This window comes from Protopterus annectens, chromosome 5.part0 (genome assembly GCF_019279795.1).
Source record: "Protopterus annectens isolate FY-2018-M chromosome 5.part0, PAN1.0, whole genome shotgun sequence".
Lineage (NCBI taxonomy): Eukaryota > Metazoa > Chordata > Ceratodontiformes > Protopteridae > Protopterus > Protopterus annectens.
The window spans coordinates 310,529,434-310,550,741 of NC_056735.1; positions in this window are offsets into that span (position 1 = coordinate 310,529,434).

Here is a 21,308-nt window from a genome sequence, read left to right on the forward strand (position 1 = left end):
CAAGGTCAGATGCGGTGCTAGTACCTGACAGCGACTGCTGTCTGCTTGGTCTGTGTCCCCCATGAGACTGCCCAGGACCATGTGCCCGTGGCCTGCCATGTCATGGTGTGGACAGTACACCTCCTTCTGTAGCACTGGTGTTGCTGCCACTACAGGAACGTGAGTGTGCATGGCCACATGGACTACCACCAGATGGTGTTGCTGGCCTACGTCCATGTGTCTGAAACCCAACCCCAACCACATGTTCTAGCACAGACAATGTGCTCAAAGACAGACACTGTCTGAGCCCACCATCTGTCTACTACATCAGTGAAATGTTCCATGGCATCATCAATGTGGTGGAGGCAGTCACGAATGTTAGGTTGTGCTGCATCCATAACCCTAAGCATCCATTTGGTGTTGTGTTCAGCTCATGCCTGTGCCTCCATGACAGCCCAAAACATGTGGCGAGTGACTTGTGATGTGACACCTGCAACAGGAAGTGATGGGCAGCAGTCATCCTTTGAGCACCCCTGTCAATCTGCCTGTGTGGGACCTTGCCAACTGTCTGGCTCTGGCCAGTGTCTCCACTCACTGATGCCATAATTCTCACAATGTCTTGTACTATGTCACCACCCTCTGACTGTCCAATATCTGTGGCCTCTGGTGACTGTGTGTGTCTGTGGGTATACTGACTGTGTGTGGAGACAATGGGGGCAGAAGAAGGATGTCAACATCTGGGACAGATTCAGCCACCAACAACCCCATCTGTGCCTCACTATGGCCACCATCATCATCAGAGTCCGATGAGACACTGACATCAGGTTATAAGCAGGACAGACAGCACCCCCCCCATTCACCTGTGAGAAGCAAGACAAAAGCAGTACATTACCACCTGCACTATTAAGTATGGTAATCTACACAGACTCATACAGATGAGGATCCACAACTGCATCACATGTCCCACATCTTTTCATCTCTGATCCCGTACACAACACACACACCCACAACAACATACACAGACAACCCAGGCCCTGTATAACATGCACGTCAGCTACATCGAGGTAACGTTGGCAGTTCAATACACCTGTGAGGTATGCAATATGACAGTGTATGTGACAGAAATACACATTAAACCCAGTACACCTATCTTGACAATGCTATGTCAGTTGTAGTACCACTGCCTCAGGTATATACCTTATCCCTATTGTGCCTGAATAGGGCATCTTGGAGTAATTTCCTCATGTATAGCAGACTGTGTAGTTTCTCATAACTATAAGTGCAAACACGTTTTGTACAAATAATCAACTGTCACTCTCTAGGCTATGCACTGTAGTTAACTGCTCAAAAATGGAACATACAATTATTCTACTCTAGCTATGCAAAACACTTGTGCAAAAGACAAAATGGCAGCCGTTAACATTTATAGGGTACATCTGATTAGGCAAAACAACAATATGACACTTACCAGGTACAAGACCATGAACTCGGCCACACCTGAAGTATCTGTGAAAAGGTGAGGGAGAGGTATATCCAGCAACACCAAATGTTGCAGTGTTACAAGGTAATATGTGCATTTATCCACATGTACAGTAGCTAATGTGATACTAGCTATATCGCTGCCATTCTGAGTATGTGTGCACAAGTGTGATGAAAAGCCAACCCCCCCTTCCAATGCAGATAGACCTGATACCCATGTACTGGTCTGTAGAGCCTGCCACAATGACTGCAAATGAATTATACTGGTGAACGGAGTCAGCTTACCAGGATGCTCCTCTGATGTGGGCACTGTGGCACCCTCCCCCAGGATGTATGGTGTGATGGTTGGCTGGGAATTGTGGGTTGATCCTTGATTCACTAGGAATTCCTCTGTGGCTGAGAGTGGTTGTTGTGTTGCAGGCCCTCCACTGGTGGCAGCACAATCCCTAGCAACAGCAGCTGCACTTTGACATGCGGCATTTACCATGTCTGTGTCCCGGTGTCGAACCTGCTAGTAGGTCCTGTCCTATTGGCCAATATCATTAACAGCCCTCACAAGGTTGGTCCACAATGCTGCCCACTGTTCTTGATTGTGGCAACCCCTTGACAGCAGGATGTGATTTGAGTCTGAGGGCATCCACTGTAACATTATTTTCTGCAGGTGAAAATGGAGGATGTCTCTGTCAATACATCATACCTGCAAGACAACAACAGGGGAACACATTAAGGACCAGATACATTGATGTCCATGATATACAGACCCTGCACAACCAAAATTGGATGCACTACAACTGGTCCCTCACATGTCATACTCCGCAGTCTATCAACACACTACATGTGTGGCTATCAACAAGATAGTAGCAATACTGGTTATGTCCCTGTGTGCTGTGAAAGAGTCTGCTGTATGTCTCTATGCCGATCACTAAAGTCTACTGTGGCATATTCCCTACAGGCAAATTCCCACTACTATGTCATACAGCCACTGTCAGACAAATAGCTGTGTGCTATTACAACAACTATATAGGTACAATCCAGCAACACCAGTGTGCCACAATGACAGACAGCAATGCATACCTGCTGTAATATATCTTCCCTGTAGGCATCATACCTCTACACTACATAGATGTTTCTGGAATGTGAACGTGTGCCTCATAGATGTAGTCTTTTTGGCACACACATGTGGCTGTCTGACAAATGGTTGCCCGATCATTGATGATTGTTGTCAGAATATAGAGAATCTGACTGTCACATGCCAGACTCCTCAGAAAACACTTGTGCTACAGTAATACCTGTTAGTCTATACATACTCTTACTTTATATAGCCAATATGTATACTCTGTCGCTGAGTTTTGGCCTATGTCCCCCCACTAATTATGGCTATGACCTAAATTCCTGCTGTAAGGGGTTGACAAGTATGATAGCCATAGCCCTTATGCAATGAGGTATGATTGTAACAAAGCACTGACCTAGCCAGAGTACATTAGGGACAGTCAGGGATAACTTTACAATGTCAGAACTATTTCTGTGTGATATTGAGGGACCGAGAGGAGATGAATTACAGTACATCATTTCATATTATAACTGTGTACACCCTTACTTACTGCCAGTATGTCTAATTCATAATACACTAGCTTTCCTATAACAGCTGACCATTGTAGGAGGGAGTAACAGGGGCAGAGCTGTGATTTGATTCAAAGCAGGTACAGTTAAGAGGCCTGCCTGTAGCTGTTGGGCAGCAGAGCATCACCAACCTGTCAATACCATAGATGTACTACAGGCCTACTGTTGTAATCCCTATTCTCCATACCTCAATCCTCCCATCTGCATCCCATTATATGGGGACATGTACTACATACATGTTAGAGTGAAGTAATGCTATTTTGACAAGAACCTCTGCAAACAGCTTACAAAACTGAATAAAGCAACATACAGAACTGTTCCCCATAAGCAGTTGATTGCCTTTTATAGGTAATGCTCATTAACAGCTAATTGCCTGTGCACCAATATGTGGCCCATACTTGCTAATTGCATATAAAACAGCTGGGTTGCACTTTCATTAGCCATTGATAAGGCACCACAATGCATTATTTAAGGAATTAATGTAGGCCTTGGCCCCTTTCTTAGTCTTTGAGATGGACATTAGTGAGGTGTGGAGACTACAGCATCACAGAGGGAAGGTATAAATACTGTCCACTGCTGAGATTTATGAAGTATGTCCACAGTTTTGCATGATATGTTTGCCATTGTCCCATGACATTGTGATTATCTGGCAGTTCAGTGGTAAACACTGTGGGTTGTGGTCAGTAAGGAGAGAGAAAGAGAGACATATGAGTGTCAGATGTCATACCCATCAGAATATGCATGCTGATGCAGTAGCTGTGATTCTATCAGCTCACTATCTTTGTAGGGGCAAACTGTGAAACATGTCCCTGTCACTGGACCTTCACCCCCTTCCACCCTTTATGTATGGTTTTGCCTTGATCCCTTGTTCTAGGGGGTTGTGTGGTATGCAGCTGCTGCTGAAGCCTAGGACACATGGGGGAATGTAAACATTTTGGAGGACAGCAAAGTGTATGTGTCACTGAGGGAGCAGTGTTAGCTCTGTCATTACAGCAGAGCCAGGGTAAGGGTACCCTTTACAGTCCAGTTGAGGTATGTGCTTAAGGTACAGCTGTTATGTAACAGTGCCAATCACAGAGTAGTAGGCGACATATAGTTAAGCTATACGAATATGTGCAGTGTATCCCTACCTACAGGCCTTTGACTTGAAAACATGGGTAGCAGTTAATTCAGTAGCAGCAACCTGTGTGGGTTAAAATTGCATGGCTCAGTCATTACTTGCTGTGTTCACAACAATGTAATTGAAGTGCAACACACTGGACATGAACTCCGGACTGTAGGTGGCAAAATGCACTGCACGCAAGGCATTTAACAAGCTGAGCTACTGAGTCACTGCTGCAGCAGGTGTATTCGCAGGATATATGTGCATACATACAGTCTGTGACACATGTCTACATCCATCATTATGTGCATGGCTGTCACAGGCAGTTGTTCTGCAGCAGGGTCCCAGTTGTACACATGTATTTTGCCACTGCTGCCTTAGCAGTTGTGTTTAAAGATGCTTTTGATAACAGGATACATTTACCTGCTATTCCAGGCCTTGTGTACATCCATTATTGTTTATTTGACTGTGTACTAGTGTACTTTTTGCATCAGAGTCTCATGGACACTCACATTTTTCCCAGTAGATGTACATGCAGTCTGTCAGTTGCAATCAATATATTTTGCTGGAAACACCTGTTTTGATTAAGAGCTGAGTGGCCTAGTGGGCTAATGCACTATGCTGTAGTTGACAGGAGCCCAGGTTCAACACTTTGCAGGAGTGATTATTTGGCAGATGTGCCTAAGACTGTGAGAAACACATAATATTAAAGCACATTTAAGCAGGTTTGCATGGTGCACCACTTAGCTTTGCGCAAACCTGCACTACAAATTTAAAAAGAAAAAAAGGGGGGTGATATAGGACAGTGGTGAAATGGGGGAAAACATACTGAAAGGCAGGTAGGGATGTGCAGGAAGGGTGTAGGAAAGGACCATAGCCTTCCATTTCTTGTACAGCAACAGCTGCGTATTTGTACAGATTTTGAACATGAATTTGAACCCTCAAACCCCAGAGGGAGGGGTGAGAACAACAGAAATGTGTTGTCAAACCAATTGGACCTACTTAGTTGTGTCCAGGGGACACATGTGCAAAATGGAGAGCTATGAATAGGAGATTTCTTTTTTGTGGGACAGGCACCCATTTTTTAAGGAGAATGTGGAATGTTGGGGAAAGGATGTAGGTACGTATGAGGAGGTAAGTTGGGTAGGAGAGGCTGCATTTGCAGACAGACAAGACAGCATGCAGGGGTTTTGTGTGACACTTGAGGGGAGTAAACACCTTGGTTTGAGAGGTGTTGTGGAATCAGAGATGCATGTGCCCCCAGACAGCAGCAATGTGACTGACATCCTCACCCATGGGCAGTCACCACTGCTCCTTCCATGCCCCAAAGGTGCCTGTGTGGGAGGCTGGGCACCAGGGCCACCTCACCCCACCAGGTTGTCGACTCTGCCCTCAATCTAGTGCAAGCATTGTTCATAGCTCCTATGCACAATCCTGTGCACCATGGCTGATGGTTGATCTTGGGTGATTACTGCCCTTCCACTACAGCTCCCAAGAGGATGGGCCCTGTCCCCTGTAGTGGTTCCACCTGAGCATGTTGCAGAACCAGCAGAGGGGGCATCACCAGCCTGGCTCTCAGATGCAATGGTACATGGTTCCATGGCCGGCTGATGTAGGGTAGGTGGATCAGCAGGAACCAGCCTGCCCTGTCATACTGTGGTGCTAGAGTTATAGCAATGTGTATAATTTAGTTATGAACAAAACATTTTGCTAGTTATAACAGCATGCCAGAACATTGGAAATAATCCATTAACATATCAATGCATATTATATGGAACACAACAATGAATAACATAACAGGCAGTATATTAACAGCATGCCAGTAACAGTTATGGGATAAGGCCAACAACATAGGTAATTCAACAAGATATGTTAATATGCAACCATTGCAATACATAAAAATAATAAAACAAATGCCCTAAAATAAAGTTTAGAGAACAAAATATGTTAATAGTAAAGCATAACCAATAAATAACAATAATAAATTTAGATGAAGATAAGGGGTGGGGAGAGAGAGAAATACAGTCCATTAATACTGGTATAGGCTATATAGTTTATAACAGCACTGTTATATACTTTACATATCTGTCCTTGCTTTATGTATAACAGTGCCCTATAGCTGCTGTAGCACATACATACCTCTCAAGCTATCCGCATGGTACAGTATGGGTCAAGCAATAACACATGCAGGTACATAACTACAGAGAACACTTACACATCAGGTGAGCCTACATAACTACCAAGGTGTACAGTGGACTGATGTAGTGTTACTGTGCTATTGACATAATCATATCAATGATACATCTATGACAGAGGGATTGTACAACAGTAATTACATTCTGTGACAGTGTGACACTTGAGAGACATGTATATATACAGTACAGAGAGTAAACAACTATCATGCCTTCCTTGGCAGGCATGGGGATAGAACTTCAGCAAACTTTCACAGACACTCCAGGCATACAGCCATACCAAGATTACACATTTTATTTTATTTTATTTTATTTTTATTGAACTTTTTACCTTTATTTTATGAAATCTTATCAAATTCCTGGCCAATGCTGTCAACAGTCTGTTACATCTGAACATACAAATTATTTACTCATAATAAGGGCTACTTCATCCATTTACCTGTATTTCCTGTGGAGAGAACATCTGTTATTGATACATAACTGATTCAGTAATATTTATTACTACATGGCACTGGATTCAAACCCTGGTCTGTGTGTGACAAAATGTACTTCAGACAGAGCACTGAACAAACTGAGCTAATGAGCCACTGCTGATTACTGACTGACTGATATTTGCCTAGAGCTCACCTGGAAACAAACTATGGCATGGTAATAGTGCTACAGTTTTATACTAGACTGCAGTGACAGTTGAACACACATGCATGAGGGTCGTGCATGACAGAGATACTAGGTAAACTATACAGTAGTACATAGAATGCAAGTGTACACAATATACTGTTAGTGGATAGAAATATCTGTGAAGTCTACAAACCATGTTCCACAAAAACCAAGCTGCCACCAAGACTGATAAAAACAAATAAGACTTTATTCCAGAGGATAAGCGCTTTCACACTTAGTGCTTCATCAGCTCCATAAAAACATCAGAAAAAACATCACCTTGTGTAATACAAAGGCAGTCAATTAACCAATCAAATATGAGCAGCAATTATTGATGTATGCTTTGCTTTTTTATTGCAGGGTTTAAAGGTACTGATGAATTAAGCCCAGGCAGCTTATCTGTCTGCAGCCTCACAATCCACTTAGCTTCAATATTCTCTAGTCTATTATTAAAGACACCCATTCTCTTGCTAACATGTGCAAGTTGCAAGACACTGAATACAAAGGAATGCCCAGGTGCTAAAGAAACATTTTTGGCTAATGTATTTAATATGTTCAAATGTTTAATATCCCCCATATGCTGCAAAATGCATTCCTTCAGCATTCTAATTGTCTTGCCCACATAGAAACATGTACACAACCTACACCTAGCCAAATAGATCAAGCCTTTAGACCTACAATCTGCATAAAAACATGGTTTAAAAATAATCAATATTAGGATGCTGAAATTCTTGTAGCACAGAAATAGAGCTACAGGCTTTACATTTTCTACACATGTAACTGCCAAGATGATTAGAGGCATGCAAAGAAGCATGAGATGATTTATAACAAAGTTGTCTCATCATGGGAAAAATTATTCCTGAAGACATAATGGGATTTAACACCCACAATATCTTTAACTTTCTCATCAGAAAGCAAAATGAACCAAAACTTGCTAACAACATTACGCACTTGTTGAATATTATCACCATAAGTGAGAAACAATCTCACATTAGTACTGGTATTAACATGAGCATTTCTTTTATATGGAGTGTAAGTTCGATGAAAAAATGGTCGACCTCTACCTGAACACATTGCTCTAACCATATTCAGACTATTGTGCAGTGACTGTCCATTGTAACCTTTCAATAATAAATCTTCCTTAATGCCTAGCATGGCTTCATGACATTGAACATCATCAGTATGTAAGCGTGACATACACAAATATTGGCATGTAGCAATATTCTTAAAAATATGCTTGGGATGCATACTATTAAAGTGCAAAGTGCATTTTTTCTACATTCCTTCCTATAAAGAGAACTTAACAAAATGCCATTATTCAATGTGATCCTAGTATCCAGAAACTCAATTGTCATGTGTGAGTGACTCACAACAAATTTAAAACAGCTGCTGGTGGATTCAAGATATTGTACAAACCTCATAAGGTCTGTAACTGAACCATGCCACAAAATAAAAATGTCTTCCACAAAACGTTTATAGTTCATTAGGCTGGAGGTAAACTCATGACCAATGAGGACTAACACTAGGTTGGCATAATTGTTAGCACATGGAGTTCCCATGTCTACTCCAACCTTCTGTCTATAAACTAAATCACCAAATAAAAACACATTGTTACAAAGCACAACCTCCATCAATGCTCCTAAACAGTCTATGAAATCCAATGGGTAGCCAGCATTCTCCCTTAAAAAAACTCTTAAGTGATGCTATTCCAAATCATGTGGAATAATTGTAAAGAGAGTTTGGATGTTCATATTAACCAAGACAACATTCTCTTCAAATACACCATAGCCTCTAGCAAACTCACCCAAACTACTCAAGAAATGCTCAGTGTCCCTTAAACCAGTCATCACTTTCTCAAGTGGCTTCTTAAGTTGCCCCTCCAAGAAAATTGAGATAAATTCAGTAGCCCAACCTCTGCCCGAGACTATCGGTCACAGGGGAGAGTCAATAAGAGTGAACTTTTGGTAAACCATGTATAACTGGAATTAAGGGTTTCGTCACTAACATAAAATCATTAAGTGCCCTATCAATTGCTTGCTCCATCAAGTCATAAAGACAATTATGTGCATTAGCAATAATACACATTAATTGATTCTCAGTCAAACATTCATATGTAGAAACATTACTAAGCAAAGGTTGTCATATAAAAATCATACTTTTTACTATATAGGACCACAATTGAACCCCCCTTGTCGGCTGGACATATAATGAGTTCATTATTAGTCTGTAACTCATTCAATACCTAAGACTCAGTACTAGTTAAATTATAAAAGTTATTCTTTTTTAAGCCAGTACATAGCAGCTCCTTTTCCACAGTTCTAGAGAAAGTCTCGAGTACAGGTGGCAGCTGTGGAATGAAAGTTTGCAGCCATAAAATTAGTATTATCACCATAAAGTAGCTTAAGAGCTACATTCCGTGTAAAATTTTCATATCAAGCAATACATCCTCAATACATACAGGTTGAGAAGGCACAAAGCTGAGCCCTCTATTCAATACACTTACTTGTTCAGTAGACAAGGGAATGGATGATACATTAAAAATCAACAAAGAGCTTTTTTTCTGACTGCTCTCCTGCATTACAGAATCATACCCCACAGACGGTTTCTGCTTCTTCCATCCAAAACTGGTGCTCCGCCCCCTGCTGAAGGTTTGCGGCTGTTTGAAGTCTACAAACCAGATCAGATTATTGGGTTGGCTACCTCATCCATATACAGTTGCAGATAGTATATTAGCAGTCTACAACTATTACACTGTCATACTTGCCTACAGCACCGTACCTCGGAGCATGAATACATATAGCTGAAATGCAATGGTTAACACAAGACAATCCTGATATACACAATATACCTTGGATGTTAATGCTATTGCTTCAGATGTTATTGCAGAACAGGTGTCATAATGCATTTCTTATAATACGCGGTGGTACAGCAGTAGCATTGTTACCTCACAGCAAGAGGTTCTCCTGTTCAATTCTTGGCTATAGTGCCTTCTGTGTGGAGTCTGCATGTCCTCCCCATGGTCGAGTGGTCTCCGAAAGACATGCGTGAATGGGCGTGCCTCCGCTGAAGGTTGAGCGTCTGCCTGGCAACTCGGCACCATAAAAATCAACTGCCAATCATTAGCAGACCGGAGTTCAGCTGTGGTGACCCCCTAACTGGGAAAAGCTGAAAAGACAAACAAACAAACAGCTTTAAAGCTGCAGTTATTGCATAACACTCCTTATTAGCTATACCGTCAGACAGGTAGTGGTATTGTTTTGTGCTTTTATTTCAAAGCAATTGTCATAATCAGTTTAATGCAAAACAGCCCTAATTACACACATATTGCACAACACAGCTTTATTAGCTGTACCTTCATGCAGTTACTGGTATAGTTTCAAGTCTTTATTGCACAACAGTTGATGTAATGCAAGTGTTACAATACAGCTGTAATCCCACAATTATTGCAGTAGAAACTTTATTTAATTTACATTGTCAGGGTTAATGCTTTAGTCTTCCCTGTTTACTGCACTACAGTTGGCAGTAGTCGCTTATTGCAGTACAGGCCTACATCCATATTCATTGCATTACACAAATCTTTACTGTATGCACCTATTGGCAGTTAATGCTTTACTCTTTCTTGCTTATTTGACTATAGATTTTAAATTAATCTGTACTCACCACACTCACAGCACAACTTGGCCAAGCGCCCAGCATGCACCTTTAGGTTGCAAGCTCTCTCCTCTACAGCTATAGGGAGAGAAGCACACCATTCTGCATACCTGTCTATAAACATTCAGATTATGTATTTTTAAAACAATGTAACAGTACTTACAAACCTCTGGGGCATTCCCAGCCTGAGCCTTCCAGACCCAGGTGTTCAGAGGATCCCCCATCAGATGCTTCAGGTCATCATAGTGTTGATGGACCTGCTCACCTGTGTGAGGGATACCTGTAGCACTAGTGTGATCACATGGCAGCGAGTCCCAGGCCTCTGCCTTGCACTCTGAACCCTGGAACTGCCCCTGCAGCAGCTGGTCTTCATGGTCTTACACCAGTTGTCCAACCATGACCCTGGACTCCAGAATGCCCAACCACTGCACCCAGAAGCACACACCCTCTCCAATGCCTTCAATAGTTCATACACAGTTCAAACTCTAACTGGTTATGTTGTATTCCTGCCTATTGAGCTTAATATAGCCTGTTTTCCTGCTCTTACATGCCATTGGGCAATTTTTAAAAATGTGGCATGGAGCTTGGCACTGCTCAAGCCAGTGCAGCTGAGCTGAGCAGTGCTTAAACTGACAATGCTTAGCAGTGCTTAGCAGTGCACAAACCAGCTGAGCACAGCCAAGCACTGCTAAACACTGCACAAACAGAGATTGTTTAAATAGTGCTTAGCAGGTCTGAGCAGGTTTTAGGAGAGCTTAGATGAAGGCAGCAGATCAGGATTGAAAAATAATCATAATAATTTGTCTTTGGAAAATAAATGCTTAATTTCCCTTCCACATATTCAAACCCTGCACCTACTGCACTTAAGGCCATAACTCATATTAAAACTGTATGTGCTTAATAAACTGCATGAGAGACATAGAGGAATAAATCTTCACGCAGACAACCTGAGCCTGTCTAGCAGCTCAAGTGTTTGACATTGTGGGCAGGGATGATGGATAGTGCTTCCCACCTGGCTCATACTATGTTTCTGACAACAGGGCCTTGCCTGCAGAGAAGAGGCCCATCATGATGCAGGGTATCAGTGAGAAGAAAAATGTGGGTATGGCTACCCGAGCTAGTGGTGGTAGCACTTTTCACCCAATGTGGGGGAGCACACATGCATGAACAAGGGAGCATATTCAGCCCTTATGGTGACACAGGTGCTAACATCAACACTAGTTTCAAGGTTAGGCAATAAAATGAAAAAGCCTTCATTGCCAGAATACCAGTGAGAGCATAAAGCACTGACATGATTGCCTGCATGGCAGCACCCTTGGGATAATGTAACATTTGATCAAAGGGAAGCTTGATAGTTAGCAGGCATGCAGGGGTAAAATAATACAAAGGTGTATGTGCTTAGACTTAAAGACATCTGCTATATTTTGCAGTATAATACATTATTCCAGATGGTATGAATCAGCAGCTTAAGTAGAACACTGTAAATGGGTAATGATTTTATTAAATATTTACTCACTTGTCCTGAATGATTTGTATATCTATAAATGTTTGCTTTTTGTGATGTAAACTCTTCCTTTAGAAGTCAGGTTGCTGCAAAGAAACTAACAGTGCATTTTTAAATTATTATAAACCAGATTTAATAGCTTAAAGTTATTTTATTGTTGCATCATCTTAATTGTTTTAAATTCAGATGACTATATTTCTCAGTATTGTATACAATAACGTACCAGTCTGAGGAAATTAGTTTGTTCCTCTATATCATTATGCCTTAGAAAAAACAAAAACATAACATGATTCTGCAGTATCATTTTGTATAATTCTCTTTGCCTAGTTATCAAACCCAAGTCCACAGTATATCTTACTGCATTTTTCTCATTCTCCATGTTCAAGTTACAAAAGTCATTTAACTTATGAAACTATCACACTGTCACCAGGTTCTCAAGGTTCTGTAGCCAAGTCAGATAACCCAGATTTATCTGATATACATGCTGCTTTGCTGACTTTGCTTTCCTATTCAAATGTCTCCATAGTGTGAGATCACTCTCATAGGTTCATAAGTTCATAGGAGGTTACTAGGCTAATGTCCCTAGACCCCCTTACAACTGTAGCCATATTTCTCTCGGGTTGCCTCAATTGCCAGTAGTTAGGTGAGTAAAGTTTGCAGTGGTAAGGGTCTATGGTAGTTAATACCGAATTCCTCTGTCCAGGAGGGATATGGGCACCACACCAGGAGTGAATTTGCAGTCACCCATCTATTGATATAGGTTGCATTTCAAGAGGGTCAGAGAGCGGCTCTGTTTCACATGAACTGGAAGCTTGTCCAGTGAAGTGTCAGTCTCTGGGAGAAGTGTCTATCTCAACAACATGACCTGTTCATGTCAGAGGCTAGGTTAAGATCCCTGGAGCAAGTGACCCTCCTGCAGTTTGATTTATAAATGTGTAGCATTTCCATCAAGGCTGGGTCAGAGACTGCCCTATAAACCAGGCACAGGTCACCCCTTAGCAACCTGTAGCAGTCAGAATACAGTGACAGTGGGTTGAGTCTTTCCACACAAGACTTGTTTTGTGTACCCTGTAATTTTTTGGTGAGAAACCTCTGTGATCTGTCCAATTGTTGCAAGTGTCTGGTGAGGTGCATGCAAAAGGGAGCATTGTACTCAATTATTGGTTTGATGAGGGATGAGTATAATGGAATTATAGAATCCTTGGATCTAGATGCAATTCCTTTACTTATAAGATGTGCTACATAGAAGGAATTTCTTACTCCTGTGGCTACGTGGTCAAAGTTCAGATTGCTTTCAACCTGAGTACCCAGATCATGTACCACTGGTTCTGCACCTAGGGTTGGATGCTGTCTATAATGTAATTATCAGGGATGTCAGCTTTCTCAAAGGAAATAATAATGCATTTTTTGCATTTAGCTTTAATCCTTCACTTTAGCACCAATCATTTGTCACGTTAACCCTGTCTGCAGTATATTAACATAATTGGGGGACTCAGTGATTGCTTCCAATTTGCAATTGTTAGCGAACCTGGTCAGCCACAGGCCATCCAAGTTTGCCTGGACTTCTGAGAAATAAATTCAAAACAGCAAGGGACCAAGCACAGAACCTTGTGGCATGCCAGTGGTGACTGGTCTTTTGCTAGAGGTGAAGTCACCCACTTTAACAGTATGTGTCCTGTCAGTGAGCCAGTTGGCTACCCATCTGGTAATGTAGGGGCTAATTTCCAATTGGGAGAGTTTCTCTATAATACCTGAGTGGAGTATCTGTCAAATTACTAGAATAAGTCAAGATAGGTTGTATGCACTGTCTTTTCCACATCCAGGGTCTTGGTGACTTTCTCAAACAAGTCAATCTTATTTAACAGGTATGATCTACCTTTAACGAATTTGAAATGGATTGGGTCCAAAGTTTGAAAATTACCTATGTCCTTGTTAATAAGGTCCATAATGATTCTTTCCATGGCCTTGCAGATTAGGCTAGTCAAGCTTATGGACCTAAAATTCCCAGGGTCAGTTGATGGTCCCCCTTTGTGCAGAGGGATTACTGTTGCTGTCCTTCATTCTGCCAGAATATAGCCAGTTCTCAGGTTGTGGTTAAACAGGGATCAAAGTAGGTCTGCTAAGTCATGTTTTAAGTTGTTTAAAAGCCAACCTGGAGTATTGTCTGGTCACATTGATGCCATGTTGTTGGCCTTGGAGAGCATCAAGATGACCTACTCTCTTGGGATAATAGGCTGAGGAATGGTGGCAAGTATACTTTGGGGATGGCTGGAGGGGAGGGTGGTTACATGTTCTCCAAATCAGCTAGCAGGTTGACTATTACCTCTGGTTGAGTATGGAATGTGCCATCCACAACCAGTGCATAGATGGGTGTTCCTGTTTAGATTTTGGACATAGTTAAAGAATGCCTTGTGATTATCCTTAGCTAGGGAGGCTATTTTTATTTTATAATTAGCTTTGGAGAACATGACAGGTCTCTAATTTGTTTGCTTAAGCTACAAAAGGATTTCTTCCTCTACTGAGCCAGTTCCCTCTTGTTCTTGGACATTAGTTTCTTTCTCTTGCTGTATAGCCTGTTTATACTAGGGGTCCACTAGGGTGGCTTGTTTTTTTGGCGAAACCTAATTTTAATCTGGTCAGGTACAGCTGATTCTATACACTGCTCAAGTGGTTATACAGGGCATTGGTGTACACCTCTGCATAGGAGTCCGTGTTATCTGCATCCGAGGGTACTTTGAAACTTCTTATTCCATCACTTAGTAAGATGTAATTTGTCTTAGAAAAATTCTTAAGCATTTTTGAGTTCTCTGTCACTTATTTGAATAAGGTTCTATAAACTGTGTAGACATCACATTATTTTGCTTTTCAGTTGTACAGGTATCCAATTTACAGCCCACTAGCCTTCTGATACTTTCTCTTAAGGCTTCTCTAATACAGGGCGAAACATAATGCAACCTACAAAAACAAAAGAGAATATCAAGAGTGTCTTAACAAAATTGTCATTGTAAATGCTGCTCCAGGATATGATTGATGATAACCTCTTGAATAAGCACAGTTAACTAATTAGAAAATGCATAACATGTTTATTCCTTCCTTTGTTTCTTGTTAAGAATAGACACACTGAGTACTGCCATTTAAAAGAGGAGAAAGAAGAAAAGTCTAAACTTAATCTATGGTTTTAATGTATACAGCAAAGAGAAGAAAATGCAATTTATTCTCGCATTCTCAAGTATAATTGCAATACACTGCAATAGTTGGCAAACTCATTTTTTGAGCTGAGTCTTTCATAGTCCAAAACAAAGAAACTCGGAAGAAACCAAAGAAAGCAGGACAGAAGCATTCACAGATAACATCATTGTGAGAATTCACATTGTTACCAAAACAGGAGTTTTTATCTGACAGTACACAAAATTAAATATATGCTCAGTCAGCCACCACACCCTAGGCAGGGGTGGTTGTAATGGGATTAAAGTAGCAACTGAATGACCAGCAGAGTGGTTAGTGAGAAATGCACTATTCAATGCCTTACTTTTAGAATTTAAAAGTGTTTTGGGTACAACTTTACATGATGCTCACTTAAAAATGCAGATAAGGTATGCAAGGCATTATGCAAAGCAATAATTTCAGTGGAAATATTTGCAGAGGTTGACAAAATTATCAATGCCTCAGAGGGAAAAGCTGTACACAAACATCAAATTTAACAAGTTAAAGGAAGTCAGGATATCCTCGTAGTTCAACTTGCAGTAAGCAAAAAGAATATATATGGTTCTACTTTAAAACATTGACTTACAGGAACATCAACTTTCAAATCATTAAGAAGACGATGCTGAAACTTCAGAATGCTAATCTGTTGCCCTATCTGTTGTTTGCTTATGGAGAGGTTCCCCAGGAATTCACAGGTTTTTCACCCTTTGAGTTGCTGTATGGGTATAGGGTGAGGGAACCTCTATATTTGATTCGAGATGAGTGGGAGGGTGAGTGTGAATCCCACAAGGAGTCTTTTGTGCCATATATCCTAAACCTCAGGACAAGGCTCATGGAATTCATGGGCTTGGGCCAGGGGAACCTGGCAGAAGCCCAACAGCAGAAAAAGGTCTGGTATGACAGGAATGCTTAAGCTAGAGAGTATGCTGTAGGGCAGCAGGTAATGGTTCTCATTCCTGTCAGACACAACAAGCTGCAGGCAGCTTGGGAGGGACCCTACAAGGTGGTAAGAAGATGAGTGATGTTGACTGCATGGTAGAACTGCTAGGCAGGAGGCAGGAGCACAAACTGTATCATGTTAACATGATGAAACCTTACTATGATAGGAAGGCTCTTGTGCTGAGTATTTGCAGTGGATGGCAGGAGGAGTCTGAGGGGGATCTAGTGACTGATCTCCTCAGTGAGGCTCAAACTGACACCTCACTGGAAGGGGTAGCAATGTCCCAGCAGCTATTCCCTACCCATGTTCGAGAAATCTGAGCAGTGGTACAGGGGTTTGGGAACATGTACACTGGGAAACCAGGGTGTACCCACTTGGTGCAGCACCATGTGGATACAGGGCCCCAAAGGCCTATTAAGCAGGCCCGTTATAGGGTGTCTGACAGAGTCAAACAGACTCTAAGGGAGGAGATACAGGAACTGTTGAAACTAGGGGTAATTCAGGAGTCCAGCAGTCCCTGGGCCTCCCCAGTGGTACTGGTACTGAAGAAGGATGGTAGCACCAGGTTCTGTGTGGACTATTGGAAATTAAATAGTCACACAGAGTCAGATGCTTACTCATGCCTAGGACAGATGAAGCCCTAGAGCAGCTGGGTGGGGCTAAGTATCTTACCACTATTGATCTTACCAAGGGTTACTAGCAGGTGCCTTTGACTCCCAGTGCTAGAGAGAGGTCAGCCTTTGTGACTCCTTTTGGCTTGTATGAGTTCAAGAAGATGCCCTTTGGGATGAAAAAATGCCCCAATGGCTTTCAGAAACTGGTAGATCATATCCTAGCAGGAGCAGGAGATTTTGCCCTTGCTTACCTAGATGATATTGCCATCTACAGCCATTCCTGGTAAGAGCACCTTCAGAATGTCAGGGATGTGCTCAGCAGACTACAGAGGGCAGGGTTGACCATTAAGCCAAGCAAACGTCAGGTGGGTATGGCAGAGTTCTCCTACCTGGAGCATAGCGTGGGGAGTGGTTAGATCATGCCAGAGCCTGCCAAAGTGGAACCCATTCAGGCATGGCCTGCCCTGTTACCAAAAAGCAGGTGAGGGCATTCTTATGGACAGGAGTACTGCAGAAAGTTTGTCCCCAAGTATAGTACCATAGTTGCTCCCCTCACAGACCTGACAAGGCAAAACAGGCCAGATAAGGTAGTGTGGGCCCCACCATGTGAGCAGCCATTCCAAAAGCTTAAAGGAGTTTTGGGAGGACCCCTTGTCTTAGCCAGTCCAGATTACAGCAAAGAATTTTTTGTGCAGGTAAATGCTTCAAACCATGGGGTGGGGGCTGTACTTAGCCAGGTTTCCTCAAAGGGAGAAAAGCACCCAGTGGTATATCTCAGTCATAGGCCCCAAGCCAGGGAGGAATGTTATGCAGCTGTAGAAAAAGAATGTCTAGCCATACTGCGGGCACTGCAAAAACTTCAGCCTTATCTATATGGAAGGAAATTCACTGTAGTTGCAGACCTCAATTCCTTAGCATGGCTACTTCAAGTCAGCCAGCAAAGTTACTAAAGTGGAGCCTATGGTTGCAAGTATATGATATGACAGTGTAGCACCACAGTGGAGTTAGCAATGCCAATGCAGATGGACTGTCAAGACAAGGAATGGGGTAAAGTATTTCCAGATAGGCTCAACCCTCTCAAGCAACATTTCTCAAGGGGCACTTGAAAAACTAGCTTGAATTTTTAGGGGGGGGGATGTCATGCTGCCAGCCCAGCTATCTGGAATTTTGTAAATAATTCTATGCCATTTGTGAATATTGATATGATTTATACAGAACTGTATGTTATATACTGAGCTTCAAGAATGTAACCACATCATACCCTGCTGGAACATAGAACATTAACTTGCAAAACTTAAGACTAGTTGAGGTTAAGTTACTTTATAGCTGGGTCATAAACAAGAGATGTTATCTCTCAGTTTCAATGCAGAAGCAGACACAATGTCTAGAGCTAGAAGTGTTTGTATTATCTTGGAGGAGGAAAATTAATTACTAGGTTTAAAATGTAAAGTGTTTTATGGCTTCCAAGATCTGCAAAGATCTGAGAGATATGTATTTCTCACACAGAGATGTTAAATTCTGTTAAATTTCTGTTTAGCCTGGGAACGAGGTGACAAAGAGTGATGTCATCCAAGCTGGCCCAGCAGTAATAACTGATATTAATTTGGGGACACTCTCAAAGAGAGACTGGGCATTTTGTATTTTGTCTTGGACCTAGCAAGAACATCCACTCATCATCATCATCATCTGCACATGCCTGTCTGTATGATTTAGAGCATAGTATCTCTTTCAGATATAGATAGGAATATAGTGAAGATTAGTTTAGATGTTTTCTGTATTTATTTGAGACTCCCCTGCAATGTTGTTTTAAAATATTTCCTGTGATTTTGAAATCTGAAGTAACTGTGTTTGTTTGGTGAGTATTGTCTTGTTCTTTTATTATTTATTATTAAATATATTTAAACCTATCTTTGTGACTGTTATTTGTGAGACATATTTTAGTTCTTAGAGTACTGGCATATGCATTTGGTGACAGTGTACTCGCCACTCCTAAAAGCTTGGCACTTGGTCAAAATGACCATTTGGATATAGTAACATTACACAGTAGGATTGGACACCCTTTGTAAGGCCCTTATAGTAGCTGATAAGAGGGGATGGTGGCAGTGGAAACTACCTTATAGTCTGGACAGAAGGGGGCATAGCTAGTAAACCTGTACCAGCCTTCCCCACGTGTGTGTGTGTGTGTGTGTGTGTGTGTGTGTGTGTGTGTGTGTGTGTGTGTGTGTGTGTGTGTGTGTGTGTATGTGTGTGTGTGTTTGTATATAAATCAAATCTCAAAGTGTGTGTGTGTGTCAGCTGCTTGGGCAGGGACACAAAGAACTGGTTTGACAGAGAGAGTGCTAGAAGTTTTAGCTTGGTCATTCGGCTGAGATCTCAACCCTATAGCTGTACCAGTGGGGAGTCTTATTGGGGATCTGGGGAAAGAGGGAGAAACCACCCCCAGACTTGACTGTGATCTCTGTGTGCTCTTAAGGGAATTTGCACTTTACTACTTATGTACTTGTCATCCTCACAATGTGTATGTCTCCTAGCTGTTGGTGAGGATTGAGGCTCCATAATTACTGGGCCAGTGCAGGGGCGTCACATATATGTTTATTACTAGAGACAAATTCAGTCAAAATATTTTATGAAATCTGTGCTATGATGCTTTGCTGGTTAGTAAATGTAATAATATAAGGGAGACAGATTCAGTACAGATGCAGTAAGAAATAAGCATGCAGATTCAATACAAGAATAACATCTGTGCTTTAAAAAACAAATACTAAGAAAACAGTCCTGGTGCAAAAACAAGTAAAAATGAATGAAAACACCAAATAATGGCATAATCCAATTAAATCAATGTGATTTATTTATTTAGTACTTTTGAACAGTAAATAAGCTGGACTTCTTCAGAATAGTCAAAGAGTTCATTAGCGTTTTACTTATAGAGCAATGTGCCTATCACTAACCAATCATTATACATAATCACTTAAAACATTTAATTATTACATTTCTAAATTAAAATCTATAAAATTTCCTTTAAAAATTCAATATAACAAACATGTTACATTTTTTTATAAATACATAAAACACAAATCATAAGTAAACAACTACCACAAAATAGGTTATCTAAATTAAATAACTGTTGAATTAAATATTTTGTTTGTTATATTTCACTTTACTTAATACATTTTGTTACAGTTTATTACATTTTGTTATATTTTATTACATTTTATCATCCAGCTTTTTATCTGTTAGAAAAGAACTTCATGTTAATGGTCACACTTAGCCATGAAAATTTGTCTGCTTGTAAATTAATCTGCCATACCATTGCCATAATGTCCAATTTGTTCCTGTAATTACCACTTCTGTAATCAAGTGGAACCTTATATAAAATGCCAAAATAAAATTTCTTATTAAATTTGCATATCTTAGTGTGCTTAAATAAAGCATTATTTTCACCTTTCTTTTTTATTAGAATATCAATGTTCTTGTATTCTTTTGGACAATTGGCATGTGGTCATATCTATATAGCATGCCTTACAATGTGAACAAATTGCAATATAAACTATACCTATTACTAATTAAATTGCAATTAAATGCTCTTTAATACATTTTGTTGTATCCAAATACATAATATTAACACTAGGTCCTTCCAAAACATACTTACATCTGGCACAAAAACTGCATTTATATGTACCTCTGCATGTGTTTGTCACACTTACAGGTACGTTGGTGTTTTTGTTTTAATGATCTGTTTTAATGAGCAAGACATTCTCTTCACAAAAGTAGTTGATAAATGTAATCATGTAAGAAAGATTTGAACTCACATCTGTGATAGGCAAGTAACCATCCTCTATGTCTTCGATATGCAACAGAAGAGACAATTTCATATACCAAGGCACATAAATAAAGATGTCTTATGCGACTAAATGAGCATGTTTGTGAGTATTCAGACATGATTCGGAAATAAAATGGTGTCATTCCCAAAAAATGTGCTGAATAATACCTGAACATTTTTATTTGTTTTATTTATTTTGCAAGTATAAATCCAGAAATAATTCCTACACAAACATAATGAAAAAAAATCATGTGCTTTTAGTACAATCCATATAAGTAAGATATTTCACAGGTAAACACTAGGCTATCAATCTGTTGACTATTACAAGCCTAGCTAACAACAAGAGGTCATAATCAAACCCTGTACTTTGTATCTGTGAGATAAAGACATTAACCATTATGCTAGTTACTTGTTAGAATTACTGCCCTGGTTGACACTGACCATTGCACCAACACAGGCCTCTACCTCCTCAACACTGGGGTCCTCCTATGCAACACTTTCAGGCAATGGAAGTGTTTGAAGTCCTGTGGACCAGGTGTCATCATG